Source organism: Mustela putorius, unplaced genomic scaffold, assembly GCF_011764305.1.
Source record: "Mustela putorius furo isolate JIRA1106 unplaced genomic scaffold, ASM1176430v1.1 tig00003854_pilon_pilon_pilon, whole genome shotgun sequence".
Lineage (NCBI taxonomy): Eukaryota > Metazoa > Chordata > Mammalia > Carnivora > Mustelidae > Mustela > Mustela putorius.
Window position 1 is genome coordinate 9,559,874 of NW_025422006.1, and position 14,321 is coordinate 9,574,194.

At 37.9% G+C, this 14,321-nt stretch overlaps 1 protein-coding gene across 2 annotated transcripts in view; it reads right to left on the reverse strand.

The window, feature by feature from the left end:
- The window catches only part of ABHD17B (abhydrolase domain containing 17B, depalmitoylase), a 55,922-nt gene that overhangs the window by 15,321 nt on the left and 26,280 nt on the right, over positions 1–14,321 (reverse strand). The window lies entirely within an intron of this gene.

Sequence of the window (14,321 nt, forward strand, 5' to 3'; positions counted from 1 at the left end):
TCCAGTGGCTCAAATAACCTATAAAACATTAAAACATATGTCTAAATGTAATTATTGCCCAAATTAAAAAGGATACAATATAAAGGCTACAAAAAAAAAAAAGGATAAAATCTGCTAATATTTCCCATATGGTTAGAAGGGAAGGAGTGGTATAAGGTTTGAAGTCAGAGACAGTTGGAGTGGAGTTCCAACTCTACCACTTGCGCAATTGTTTACCCTTTCAAACCTCACTGTCTTCCTAAGTAGATGAGGTCAATGCTTGGTTGTGAAGATCAAGTATCATGATGTGGTTAGGACATATACTACAGTAGTGGGGATACAGATGGCACACTTAGGATGGTCCACTCTCTGTCTTTTGCATTAATATTTTTCAAGTACTTAGCTGATATTAAATAACCAACAAAAATAGGGTAATACCTGTTTGCCCTACTAGCCATTTCTTTTTATTTTGTCCTTTCTCAAATTTACTATCTCTTTTTAGTAGTAGGCGATGATTGCTTAATTCCAGGAAGAAGGCATTCAAAACAAACACCTTCTAGAGACTTGGTGGCACCTAATCTTCTACAAAAAAATCTAAACAGGAGGATGGAAAAAAAAATGCACATCACACCATCTGGAAAGTAAAAAATGTCCTTTTCACCCACCACAGAATCAAAATCTTGTGCATATGTTCAGCAGACATGTACTGATTTCCCTGTGTAAACTAAGTAGGTAGAAAGGAGGACCAACACCACAGCCGGAGAAACAGCACACAGAGAAACAAAGACAGGAGCGGTATAAAAGGCTTTCAAAGAGTAAGAGGAGGAGGGCAGGAAAGTGTCTCTTGGATAATAGGAAACACCTTTACTTGCTATCTTTGGTCCTTTTCAACCTTCAAAAAAATATAGCACGAGTAAGTTACTGTCATAGTCTAGTTAATGTCAGAGTCTAGTTGGAAAAAGAGTCTGATAAACTAGAAATGACAATAAGGTGTCATCTTTAGTGGTCACTCTAACTGGCTCCGTGAAATACTGTACTGAGAAGGATTCTAAGGGCATATGCAAGGCTTGGCAGGCAAAAAACACGCCATAAATTAGTGATGTCTACTATAGGATTTGGCTACAGATTTATTATCCTGGTCATGAGGATATAGGACGTAGTGAAGAGGATGGCAGGAAAGAAAAGTTCAAAGGGCCAGTTTAAGAGAAGGAGATGACCTAGGGGGAAAAAAAAGATGAGGTATAAGGTATGATAGTATTATTATTTTTTTAAAAGATTTTATTTATTTATTTGACAGACAGAAATCACAAGTAGGCAGAGAGGCAGGCAGAGAGAGGAAGGGAAGCAGGCTCTCTGCTGAGCAGAGAGCCCGATGCTGGGCTTGATCCCAGGACCCTGGGACCATGACCTGAGCCGAAAGCAGAGGCTTTAACCCACTGAGCCACCCAGGTGCCCCCAAGGTATGATATTATTAATGCTATCTGCTGAATAATCTGTCTACAGCTATTTCTTGCTTCCAATTACTTTATGACTAGGAACTGCTGACCCTCAAGAGTCTATTAAAAGCTTGGTTGAAAATAAGTTGTACATAGCTCTATGTTCCTATAATTTGCCTCTTGAGAAGACTTTTATATATGATAATAATGTAATTTAAAAACACATGTGGCTGAATGAATGTATGTAATATTCAGAGTTGCTTCTGGGGATGAACACCAAAGGAAAGAAGGAGAAAAGGTGCAGTGCCAGGATCTACTCTAATGAAAGGACAACTTGAATTTTCTTTTCTTTTCTTTTTTTTTTTTTTAAAGATTTTGATTTTTGAGAGAGAATAAGAGAAAGAGGGTCAGAGGGAGAAGCAGGCTCTCTGCTGAGCAGGGTGTCTGATGTGGGTGGGAATCCATCCTGGGACTCTGGGATTGTGACCTGAGCCTAAGCCAGATGCTTAACAAACTGTGCCACCCAGGCAACCAAAAACCTTACTTCTTAATGGCAGTGGAAGAAATTACTCCTACCACCATAGCCCCAAAGCAGATAAGTGGTGTCCATTTAATAATAAAAACTTGCAAATTAACACTTTTCTAATAATAGGCCTGGTATAGGACAGCAACATAGACTTGCTTAAGAAAGAAGTATAAATAATCTAAATTTTAGTATCATCAGAGATAAACAAGTTATTGAGGAAAAAATTTTATTTTTGAAATTAAAAACATTAAATATCTTTCTAAATTTAGGTTAAGTCCCATTTGTGCTGCTGAAGTGAGCACAATCCCAATTGTTTTATATAAAATTCATTGGAATAAAAATACATAATTCACCAGTTATTTCTTGGCTAACAAAGTCTTGAAGGGACAAGGCAGTAAATAATTGTAGGGGTAAAATGATGAACATCTGAAAGTACACAACAGCAAACAACAGATGACTAATTAAATAATTTAGAGCAGAATTTTGGACCAGGCAAAACAAGGATTTAAAATAGTGGTGCCAGGCTGGCTTAGTCAGTGTAGCATGTAGCAGTGTAGCAGGGTCGTAAGTTCAAGCCTCACACTGGGTGTAGAGATGATTACTTAAAATCTTTCTACTTTTTTTTCTTTTTCTTTTTTTTTTTTTTAAGATTTTATTTTTTTGTCAGAGAGATCACAAGCAGAGAGCCAGATGCAGGACCTGGGATCATGACCTTAGCCAAAGGTAGATGCTTAACAGACTGAGCCACCCAGGTGCCCTTTAAAAACAAGATCTTGTTTAAAAAAAAAAAAAAAAAAAAGTAAACTATAATAAGCCAGTTTTTAAAAAAGAGGATACTTAAAGATGAAGTGGAAAAGTGTCATGAGGAAAATCCAACTGGAATCCCTGATTTAGAGAAATGAGTATCTGAAACAAAGAATTACCTGATGGATTAGGTGTAAGATTCAGTAACTAAAGAATGTACTAGTAAACTGAAATATCAGATTAAAGAATGAAAGGGATGATGATAGAGAAAACATAAAAGAAAATTTAAGGAAAATAGAAGTAGAAATACCAGTATCAATATTATAAAGGTCCTAGAGGGAGAAGAGGAGAAAATAAAGACAAGAATCAAGGAATTTCTCAGAATTAAAGAAAAAATTCAGCCTGAAATTCCTCAGAGTGAGTGCCAAATATCTGAGAAAATTCTCATAGACTAGGCAAATTATAGTAAATATTAAGACTGCCAGAAACAAAAATATGAAAGTTTCTAGAAAGAATGACTACCTACAAAGGAACAAGAATCAGGTGAACATCTGACTTTTCAAAATCAACACTAGAAACCAGAAGATACTGGGAAAATATTTGTTTCAAAGTGAGAAAGAAAAAAACCCAAAAACTTTGGAACTAGAATTTACAGAGATAAAGTAACATTATAATATAAGGATAAAATAAATTTAGCTGTAGGCATACTAAAACTCAGGCTTACCAAACAAAAATAAATCCAAGAAAATTCTATGAAATATGTCAGATATGATAAAGAATAGTTAATATAATGTTTTGTTTTAAAGCAAGCAATGAAGGGGGAAGAAAAATATATCTCCAAATAAACCAAAACTAAACCTTTGGGGAATATGAACATAAAGAGAAGTGGAAGAATAGTTAGGGATTTAAGTGAAAAATGTGTTGAGTTCACTGGTCACTTGCCTTGTTCAGAATGGTATTACTATTGATAAACTTAAGACATGGAAGAAAAATATAAATATGACTATTAATGAGTCAGATATAACCATCATAAAATTATAGGTTCTAGGATATACCTGATATAGTTATATTCATTACAAATGTCCAGCTTTAACTATTTGTCAGTGTGTTAAACTCAAGCAGTGTAAACTCAAAGAAATAATTAAGGGCATCTAGATAGCAACAAAATAAGGGAACAGAAAACCCCAGTAGTATCAACAGACCCAAAAGCTGACTCTTAGATAACTCATTTATCTTTTGAACAACATTCTGACAAAGGATATGTCAATTCACCCCCTTTTCCATTTGAGGAAACAGAGGCTTAGAGTAGTTATGTAACCTAACAAAGGTCACAGAGCTGGGTAAGTGACAGAAATATCTGGTATATGTGGCAGAATGACTCTGGAGCCTGAACACACAACTACTGTTTTGTGGAAGGAGTACCTACAGAAGATCGACAAACAGAAAGAAAAAAGCAAAATACCAAAAGACGACAGACATACAGTTTTTAAAGTTAAAAAATTAAAAACAAAAAACCCCAATAAACTAATTAGGTTAGAGGATATTAATTAAATTCCTGAGTAACATAAAAGAAAATCCCAACCTAATTAAAAAACGGACAAAAGATCTGACATTTTTCCATAAAAAAGATACAAATGACTAACAAGTATATGAAAAAATGTTCAACATCTTTAGTTATTAAGGAAATGTAAATGAAAACCACAATGATACCACTTCATACCCTCTAGGATGGCTATAATAAAAATGACAGGTAAGACCAAAACTGACAAGGATATGGAGAAATTGGAACCTTTATATACTGTTGGTGGAAGTAAAACGGTGCAGGTAATTTGGAAAACAGTTTGGTCAAACTTAACATGTTTAAATACGGAGTGTTAACATTTGACCAAGCAATCCCACTCCTATGCACATACACAAGAAAAATAAAAACCTGTGTCTACACAAAAACTTGTACATGAATATTCACAATGGCATAAGTCATAATAGCCAGAAGGTAGAAACCATTCAAACGTCTATAAACTGATGAATGGGTGTAAAAAAAAAAAAAAAAAGGTATATCCACATAATGGAACGTCATTCAGTCATAAAAAGACAGAAACAAAAGTACTGACCCATGGTATAAAGTAGAAGAATCCTGAAGAACTTACACCAAGTGAAAGGCAGTCACAAAAGATCAGTTACTGTATGATTCCATTTATAGGAAATGTCTAGAATAGGAAAGTCAATAGAGACTAAGTCTAGGGCTATGGAAAATGGGAGGAAAGGAGAGCAATAGAGCAAAAGGGTTTCTTTTGGGGGTACTGAAAACGCTCTAAAATTTGTTTGAGTGGTAGTTGCAGAGCTTTATTAATGTATTAAAAATCACTGATCGGTACATTTTAAGTAAATCGAGTATATAGTATATGAATTACACCTTTTTAAAAAAATGTAGGACCATGCTCAGGATGGAGCCCAATTAGAGACTTGAACTCAAGACCCTGAGAACAAGAGCCACCCAAGTGCCCCGAGAATTACATCTTAATAAACCTTAATGTGGTGCCTAGCCGGTACATTTGATAGAACATGGAACTTCTGATCTCAGGTTAAGTTCAACACTAGGTATACAGGTTATGTAAAAACAAAATTCGTAAAAAAAGAGAAGCTTTTTACTATCCTCACCTCTCAACCCCTGCCACGGCCACGGCCACGACCACCAAGCCTATGGAAAGCTAAAGTAATTTTGCAAAGAGCGAGCTTAAAGTATGTATGTATTTGCAGGGTAGCTGCGAATTTTCTCTCCCAGGTATTAAGAAAGACTACACAAAATAAAATAAAGATAGACTAGTGCTGACATAGAAACAAACAGACCTAGTTTTAACAGAATACAGAGCTTATAAATGGATGTATGAATGAGACTGTCCTATGACAAAGCTGGTTTCTCAAAGCAGTAAAAAAGGATGAATTCTTCAGTAGGATGTGCTAGAAAAATTCAAATATTTTTCGGCAAAAGTAGTTCAGGCAAAAGTAGTTAGAGCCCTACTCCTCAGTATGAATACAGAACACAAACTCCAGATGGATTAACATATCTAAAGGGCAAAATTAATATAACTTTAAAAAAAAAGAAGAGAGAAAATATTGGTAGATTTAGCTTCAAATGAAGATTTCTATTCAGTGAAAAATGCTTTGGGAATAATGATTTTCAACTAAAATTATCAGAGTTAGCATCTTAAATATGAGGAACTTCTACAAAAACAAGAGAAAAAAACCAGTAACTCAGGTGAACAAATGGGGAGAAGATATTAATAGGCAATTTACAGGATAAAAAGGCTATTAAGTATATTAAGGCCATTCTCACCAACTATCAGAAAAATGCAAGAAATATCGCTTTAAAGCTCTAAGAAAAATAAAAATTAGAAAACTGAGTAATATGAAGTATTGGTAAGAACAGGGGAAGAAAATAGGAATCTTTCTGTGAACTGTTTGATATGCCATTCTGTTTACCTATGACCCAGAATTCCACTTAGGTAAGAGCTCCAAGGAAATACTCACAGAGATCCTTCAAGAAATGTGTACAAGGTTGCTTGCAGCATTATTTCTATACCAGGGTATAGAAAGTAACGTAGATTCCATCACCAGGAAATGAGTAAGTAAATGTTTTGGATGCAGATAACGGAATATTATGCAGTTTGATGGCTAGAACTTAAAAATACAGTACTGGGTGAGAAAAAAGGAATAAACTGAGATCTATACTATTATTAATGAAAATTAAAACCACAATAAATGTTATGTATTTAAAGACCTGTGTATCTGACTGGATACTTGTGGAGGCAGAACAGGAAAGAACGCTGAAGGTAAGAAAATAAATAAATAAAACAAGGGTAGGACTTAGGTTCATAGACTGATGATGACAATGTGCCACGAACTAGACTATGAGGGCCACAGGACAAAAATCACATTTGGTCAAGGTGCCTGGTGACCTAGTTAAAGTGTCCGACTCCTGCTTTCAGCTCAGGTCATGATGTCAGGTTCGTGTGAAACCTAGAGAAACCAAGAGTTGGATACTGGCTCTGTGCTCAGCAGGGAGTCGGCTTGAGATTCTCTGTCCCTTTCCCTATGGCCACTGTTCCCTCTTGTTCTCTCTCTCCCACTAAAATAAAAAAAATCTTAAAAAAAAAAAAAAAAAAAAAAACCAACAAAACTATCTGGTTCCTTACCACTGGGGCTTTAGTGCCAAAAAGAACACCTGACATATAATAGGGTTTCTAATATTTTCTGGGTGAACAAGTTAGTAAATTAGTAAGATTAACTCCATTCTCTGCACCTGACAGACTCCCACAAAAAAAGAAAAAAGGTTTACGAAATCCTGTTTTTAAAAAGAAAGAAAATATGTGTTGTAATAATTATGTAGGTTTTTTGTATGGGTATAATAATTTATAACTAACTATAAACTTAATTTGGGGTTGGGCAATATAGGTGGGAAAAGCATAGCTAGTTACCCAAATCATTAAGTGTGTTATGAAGCACAGAATAGGACAGGCGTCTAGGGAGGAGGAAATCTTGCCCCTCTCAAAATCAAGTCACAAAATAAAAGGTCAACTGAATGTTAAACAGATGGTCCATTGTGTAAATTAAGGTTTCCCTTTTGGCAGAAGACTCAAAGTTACTTCACTTATAGCAGGAGGAATTTCCTAAAATTGTAATGAATTAATAATTTAAGAATCTGCTTCTCCTGATAACTTTTTCCTGCTCAATGACAAAGGAATAAAGATGAACATCTGAGTGGCCTCTCAGCAAAACAGGAAGACTAAGGTTAAAAAATGTCTCCAAATAGAATGACCTACTATATCTCCTTCCTCTCTTTTGACAGAAGAAATTACTGAAATGACTCCTGTCAATTCCTGAAGTAATATCGGCTTAAGTGAAAAAAAATTTCCCTTTGATTTTCTTTGTAACAGTTTCTTGGTAATGCAAATCAATGCAAATAACCACCACCAAAAAAGGACAACTGATTTTTTTTAGGGTTCAAGATGTGGTAATGAACAGAACTAGTCCTAAAACATTTTTAAAATGCTTCAATCTCTTCTTTGAGTGATATTTTGACAACTATACTCTAAATAGGACTTATGCTGATTTAAAAATCTTACCAATTTAGAGCGTAGGTAGGTATATAATAAACCACTTAAATTTTGATATACAAGGCTTCAGGTTAAGTCGAAGATGAGTTACTTTGAATTTGGCTTCACTCATGGATAAATCTGGGGAAGTACTATTACATATTCCATTTTATGGAAGTCAGGAATTATGTCACTTAGAAAATCTCCAACTGCTTCCAATTAGTAAAAGGCAAATCTATTTAGCAATCAGACTTCTGGAAGTCTCAATGATTCAGAAAAGAGCAACACCTCCTAGAGATTATTATTATTTTTTTAAAAGATTCCATTCAATTATCTGACAGAGAGACAGCGAGAGAGTGAACATAAATGGGCGGTGGGGTGAAGTGGGAGAGGGAGAAGCAGGCCTCCCACTGCCCAGGGAACCCGCTGTGGGGCTTGATTCCAGGACTCTGGGATCATGACCTGAGCCAAAGGCAGATGCCTGCCTAACTTGACTGAGCCACTCAGGTACCGAGATGATGATGATGATGATGATGATGATGATGATGATAATGATTTTTTGAAGATTTTATTTATTTATTTGACAGAGGTCACAAGTAGGCAGAGAGGCAGGCAGAGAGAGATGTGGGAAGCAGGCTCCCTGCCGAGCAGAGAGCCCCATGCAGGGCTTAATCCCAGAACCCTGGGATCATGACCTAGGCTGAGACAGAGGCTTTAACCCACTGAGCCACCCAGGTGCCCTGAAACTAGGTGTTTTTTTTTTTTTAAAAGATTTTATTTATTTATTTGAGAGAGAGACAGTGAGAGAGAACATGAGCAATGAGAAGGTCAGAGGGAGAAGCAGACTCCCCGTGATGCTGGGAGCCCGATGCGGGACTCGATCCCAGGACTCCAGGATCATGACCTGAGCTGAAGGCAGTCGTCCAACCAACTGAGCCACCCAGGCGCCCCGAAACTAGGTGTTTTTTTAAAAGACATTTTCTATCTTATTTGTATATGCCTTATGCAGAAATGTAGTTTGTTTTCTTTTGGGGGCAGGTTTTATTTCCTTCTTCTTTTGGACCATTATATATAGCACTCACTCAGCAGCAAAGGCACTTCACTGTCTGAGACAGCCCACAAGAGCTGTGCTAACATGGGACAGACACTTAAAACCTTAAGAAAAAAATATTTTTATTAAAAAAAATTTTTTTTAAAGATTTTATTTATTTATTTGATACAGAAAGAGAGAGGTCACAAGTAGGCAGAGAGGGAGGCAGAGAGAGAGTTCCGAGGAAGCAGGCTCCCCACTGAGCAGAGAACCTGATGCAGGGCTCGTCCCAAGACTCTGGGATGATGACCTAAGCTGAAGGCAGAGGCTTTAAATGCACTGAGCCACCCAGGCGCCCCCCCCAATATTTTTAAAACAATTTTTCTTTTTACAATTATCCTCACTTTTCAGAAATATTTTATTTTATTTATTCTTCAGAGAGAGAGAGCAAGAGAGAGCGCATAAACAGGGTGAGAGGAAGAGGGAGAAGGAGACTCCTCAACAAGCTGGGAGCCCGATGTGGGGCTGGATCCCAGGACCTGGAGATCATGACCTGAGCCGAAGGCAGATGTTTAACCATCTGAGCCAACCAGGCGCCCCCCCCAAAAAAAATACTTTTTAAGATTTTAGAGAGAGCACGCGAGTACATGGGGGTAAAGGGCAAAGGGAGAGAGAAACTGAGGCTGACTCTGCACCACTCAAGGAAAAATGTCTTTGAAGTACTCTGTACCCTATTTTTTACATTCAAACTGAAAAGAGAAATTTTGGCAAAACGATTTTCTTTGAAAAAGGCATCATGTCAGTTACTTTTTTAGGTTAAGAGTTATACTTTTTATTTTTTATTTATTTATTTATTTTTAAAGATTTTATTTTATTAATTTGACAGAGAGAAATTACAAGTAGATGGGAGAGGCAGGCAGAGAGAGAGAGATAGGGAAGCAGGCTCCCTGCTGAGCAGAGAGCCCGACGCGGGACTCGATCCCAGGACCCCGAGATCATGACCTGAGCCGAAGGCAGCGGCTTAACCCACTGAGCCACCCAGGCGCCCCAAGAGTTATACTTTTTAAATACTAGTAAGATTATTGGGGCGCCTGGGTGGCTCATTCAGTTAAATGTCTGCCTTCTACTGGGGTGGTGATCCCAGAGTGCTGGGATCCAGCCCCAGTGGGCTCCCTGCTCAGTGGAGCATCTGTTTCTTCCTCTGCCCCTGCCCCCGCTCCTGCTCTCTTACTTTAATAATTAAATAAAGTCTTTTAAAAAAATTTACTACTAAGATTCTAGAAATACTTAGAGAGTAACGGGGCCAATGAGTCACCTGAAAACACCTTTGGAAACATGGTTTTATTGGTAAACTGCAGAGATGCCTTTATAACTAAGAGTTTAGAAAAGTTTAGAGGAGTTTCCCAACTAGGGAAAACAATTTTTTTAAAAAAGATTATTTATTTGACAGAGAGAGAGAGAGAGAGAGATCCCAAGCAGGCAGAGAGGGAGGGGGAAGGAGGCTCCCTGCTGAGCAGAGAGCCCGATGCAGGGCTTGATCCCAGGACCCTGAGATCATGACCTGAGCCGAAGGCAGAGGCTTAATCCACTGAGCCACACAAGCATCCCCCAACTAGGAAAAAATTATCGGCACACTGTCAAATAAGATTCTGTTCCACTGGTGGTTAAGAGTTGGGGATAGACACACAAAAATAGTTGAGGTGAAGATGATAAGAATCTACCAGACTTATCAAAAGCCTCCATCCTAACACTGGAACTCTTAATCTTAGGAAACAAACTGAAGGGTTGCTGGCGAGGAGAGGGGTGGGGGAATGCAGTAATGGGGTGATGGACACTGGGGAGGTATGTGTTGTATGTGTGTGTGCTGTAAAAAGCACTGGGGATTCTATATAAACTGATGAATCACAGACCTGTACCCCCGAAATAGTATTACACTATATGCTAATTAATTTAATTTAAATTTAAAGAAGAGGTGAATAAAAAGGAAAAGTCTTGCTAAAAAAGTCTCAGCAGTAAAGCAGAAGATCAGAAGTGAGGAAGGTGGAGAGCCTATAAGCTGTGCCAAACTAATTTGGACCACAAGTCCTAACATATGTTTTCCCTCAGTTTCTTAATACTACACTAATACAGCATAGAGCAGCCATTAAGTATGTCTGGCTACTTAAATTGAAATTAACTGAAATTAAATATTTAGTTCCTCAGCCACAGGAGTCACCTATGACTAATGCCTACCAAACTGCATAGTGCAGTATGAAAATTTCCATCACTGAAGAAAGCTCTATTGGGCAATGTTCAACTAGAACCTTTCAAACGCAGGCAATCCAGAACAAGAGCTTTTATACTTCTACTCATACTACCTTGAAACGTTGGACTCTTTCCTTCCAGGTATGTACAAGCAATTTGTATAGATCTTACTGAAAACTGCAAATGACACAGAACTAAATGAGGTTACCTAAGCAATACAGTTTTAGAAGAATGTATTTAAACAAAACACTGCAACATTTAGCCCAATTCTTTAAGTTGTTGTTTTTTTTTTTTAAAGATTTTTATTTATTTATTTGATGGAAAAAGATCACAAGTAGGCAGAGAGGCAGGCAGAGAGAGGAGGAAGCAGGCTTAAGCAGAGAGCCCAATGCGGGGCTCGATCCCAGGACTCTTGAGATCATGACCTGAGCTGAAGTGCAGAGGCTTTAACCCACTGAGCCACCCAGGTGCCCCAAGGTGTGTGTTTTTTTGTTTTGTTTTTTGTTTTTTTTTTTTAAATAATGATAGAACACTTGTGCAAGTGGGGAGTGAGGGGGAGAGAGAGAGAATCTTAAGCAGGTTCCATGTCCAGTGTGGAGCCTGATATGGGGCTGGATCTCAGAACTCTGACTCAGAGATCATAACCGGAGCTGAAATCAACAGTTGGATACTTATTGACTGAGCTACCCAGGGACCCCTTTTTATTTAAATTTCAGTTGGTTAACACAGTGCAATATTAGTTTCTGGTATACAGTATAGTGATTCAACATTTCTATGTAACACCTGGTGCTCATCACAAGCACTCTTCTTAAATCCCCATTACCAACACCCTCTCCCATAATCACCAGTTTGTTCCCTGTAAATAATCTGTTTCTTGGTTTGCCCCTCTTTTTTTTTTTTTTTTTAAAAGATTTTATTTATTTGTTACAGAGAGAGACCACAAGAAGGCAGAGAGGAAGGCAGAGATAGAGAGAGAGAGGAGGAAGCAGGCTCCCCACTGAGCAGAGAGCCCCATGCGGGGCTCGATCCCAGATCCCTGAGATCAAGACCCGAGCCGAAGGCAGAGGCTTAAACCACTGAGCCACCCAGGCGCCCCTCTTTGCTCCTCTTACCCCGCTTTTCTTGTTTTGCTTCTGAAATTCCACATATGAGTGAAATCATATGGTATCTGTCTTTCTCTGACTCATTTCACTTAGCATTATACCCTCTAGCTCCATCCAAGTAACTGCACATGGCAAGATTTCATTCCTTCTCATGGCTAATATTCCATTGTACATATCCACATCTTCATCCATTTGTCAAGTGAGGGACACTTAGGTCCTTAATTTGGCTACTGTAGATAAGGATGCTATACATTGCTATACACTAGGGTGCACATACTCCTTTGAATTAATGTTCTGGTATTCTCTGCATTTAACCCAATTTTAATGTAAAAGCCATTTTATTAAAAATGAGCAAAGCAAATCAATTAGGTCAACTATACATTTTAATGCATGCTTTTGACGTATCAAATGGATTCACATTCTTGAAAGGGTCTCCATATACTGAAACTGCAAGCAAATGTAAGAAACTATAAAAACAGGGGTGCCTGGGTGGCTCAGATGGTTAAGGTCTGCCTTCAGCTTAGGTCATGATCCCAGAGTCCTGGGATCAGGTCCCACATCAGGCTCCCAGCTCAGCAGGAAATGTGCTTCTCCCTCTCCCTCTACTCCTTCTCTCTCTCTCAAATAAATAATTTTTTTTTCTTTTTTTAAAAAGGACTTTTGGGGCGCCTGGGTGGCCCAGTGGGTTAAAACCTCTGTCTTTGCCTCAGGTCATGATCCCAGGGTCCAGGGATCGAGCCCCACATTGGGCTCTCTGCTCAGCGGGGAACCTGCTTCCCTTCCTCTCTCTCTGCCTGCCTGCGATCTCTGTCAAATAAAATAAATAAAAGATTTTATTTATTTATTTATTTGACAGAGAGAGAGAGAGACACACACACAACGAGACAGGAACACAAGCAGGGGTAGTGGGAGATGGAGAAGCAGGCTTCCCACTGAGCGCAGAACCCAATGTTGGGGCTCGATCCTAGGACCCTAGGATCATGACCTGAGCTGAATGTAGCTGCTTAATGGGTGAGCCACCCAGGCACCCCAAAATTTTTTCTTTACTAAAAAAAACCTATAAAAACATCTGTGACTATTAGCCAAGTAATTTCTGAATGTAACCCATAGAGAATTCTAAATATTACAATCCTGATGATCCACTTAGGTAAAGCCCTAACAAGGAGATCAAGCCTTCCTAATGATTAAGTAGGACAGGTTACTGACTTTTACTTAGGTCAATAGTACAGACTCCTATAAAGCTTTTGTTGACTGGGAAATGAATTATAGCTTAGCTTTCAAAGTCACACCTGTCCACATTGCTGAGCATAAACTACAACATGAACAGGCACATGTTTTCCTCCCTTAATCATAGTTTTTTGGCACCTCTCCTGAAAGACTTTCCAAAACATACTTACCTCAAAGATCACAGAAAAGCTGCCATAGTACACTGGTAAAGACAATGCAAAGAATACACATTATTCTCTCCTCCATTTATAAGAAGTAGAATTTTTTTCTGGGGAACTTTTCAGATGAACACCTATTCAATGTATTCCACAGCATATAATACCCTCTATAACAGGGCGCCTGGGTGGCTCAGTTGTTAAGCATCTGCCTCTGGCTCAAGGGTCGTGATCCCGGGGTCCTGGAATCCAGCCCTACATGGGGTTCCCTGCTCAGCGGAAAGCCTGACTCTCCCCCTGCCCCCGCGGCTTGTATTCCCTCCTTCGCTGTTTCTGTCAAATAAATAAGTAAAATCTTAAAAAGAAAAAATACCCTCTATAGCACAATATGATCTAAATGAAGTCATAAACTTTAGAAAATTTACTACTGTTTACTATAATGATGAACACAAGCTTTTTCAAAGAGAACTCATGTTACTGGTATCTCAATTTAAATTTCTAAGAGTTAAAAAAAATTCAAGCCACATAGGAAGTTAAAAAATAAAAAAATAAATCTCACTGCCAGGCTAAAGACTAAGGCTAAAATCCAGACGTTACAACTTTGGGTCATTTGTTTTTAGTTCTGGTGTTTACTATTATACTAATATTTATCCTTTATTACAATATACCCTCATTATAAAAGATTCAGAGAATTTATCAATTTTTTTCCAACCTCTGCTCATTCTGATTTGTTATTTTTAGTTTTCACTGGTTATTTTAATAACTTTAATTATTATACCTGAAC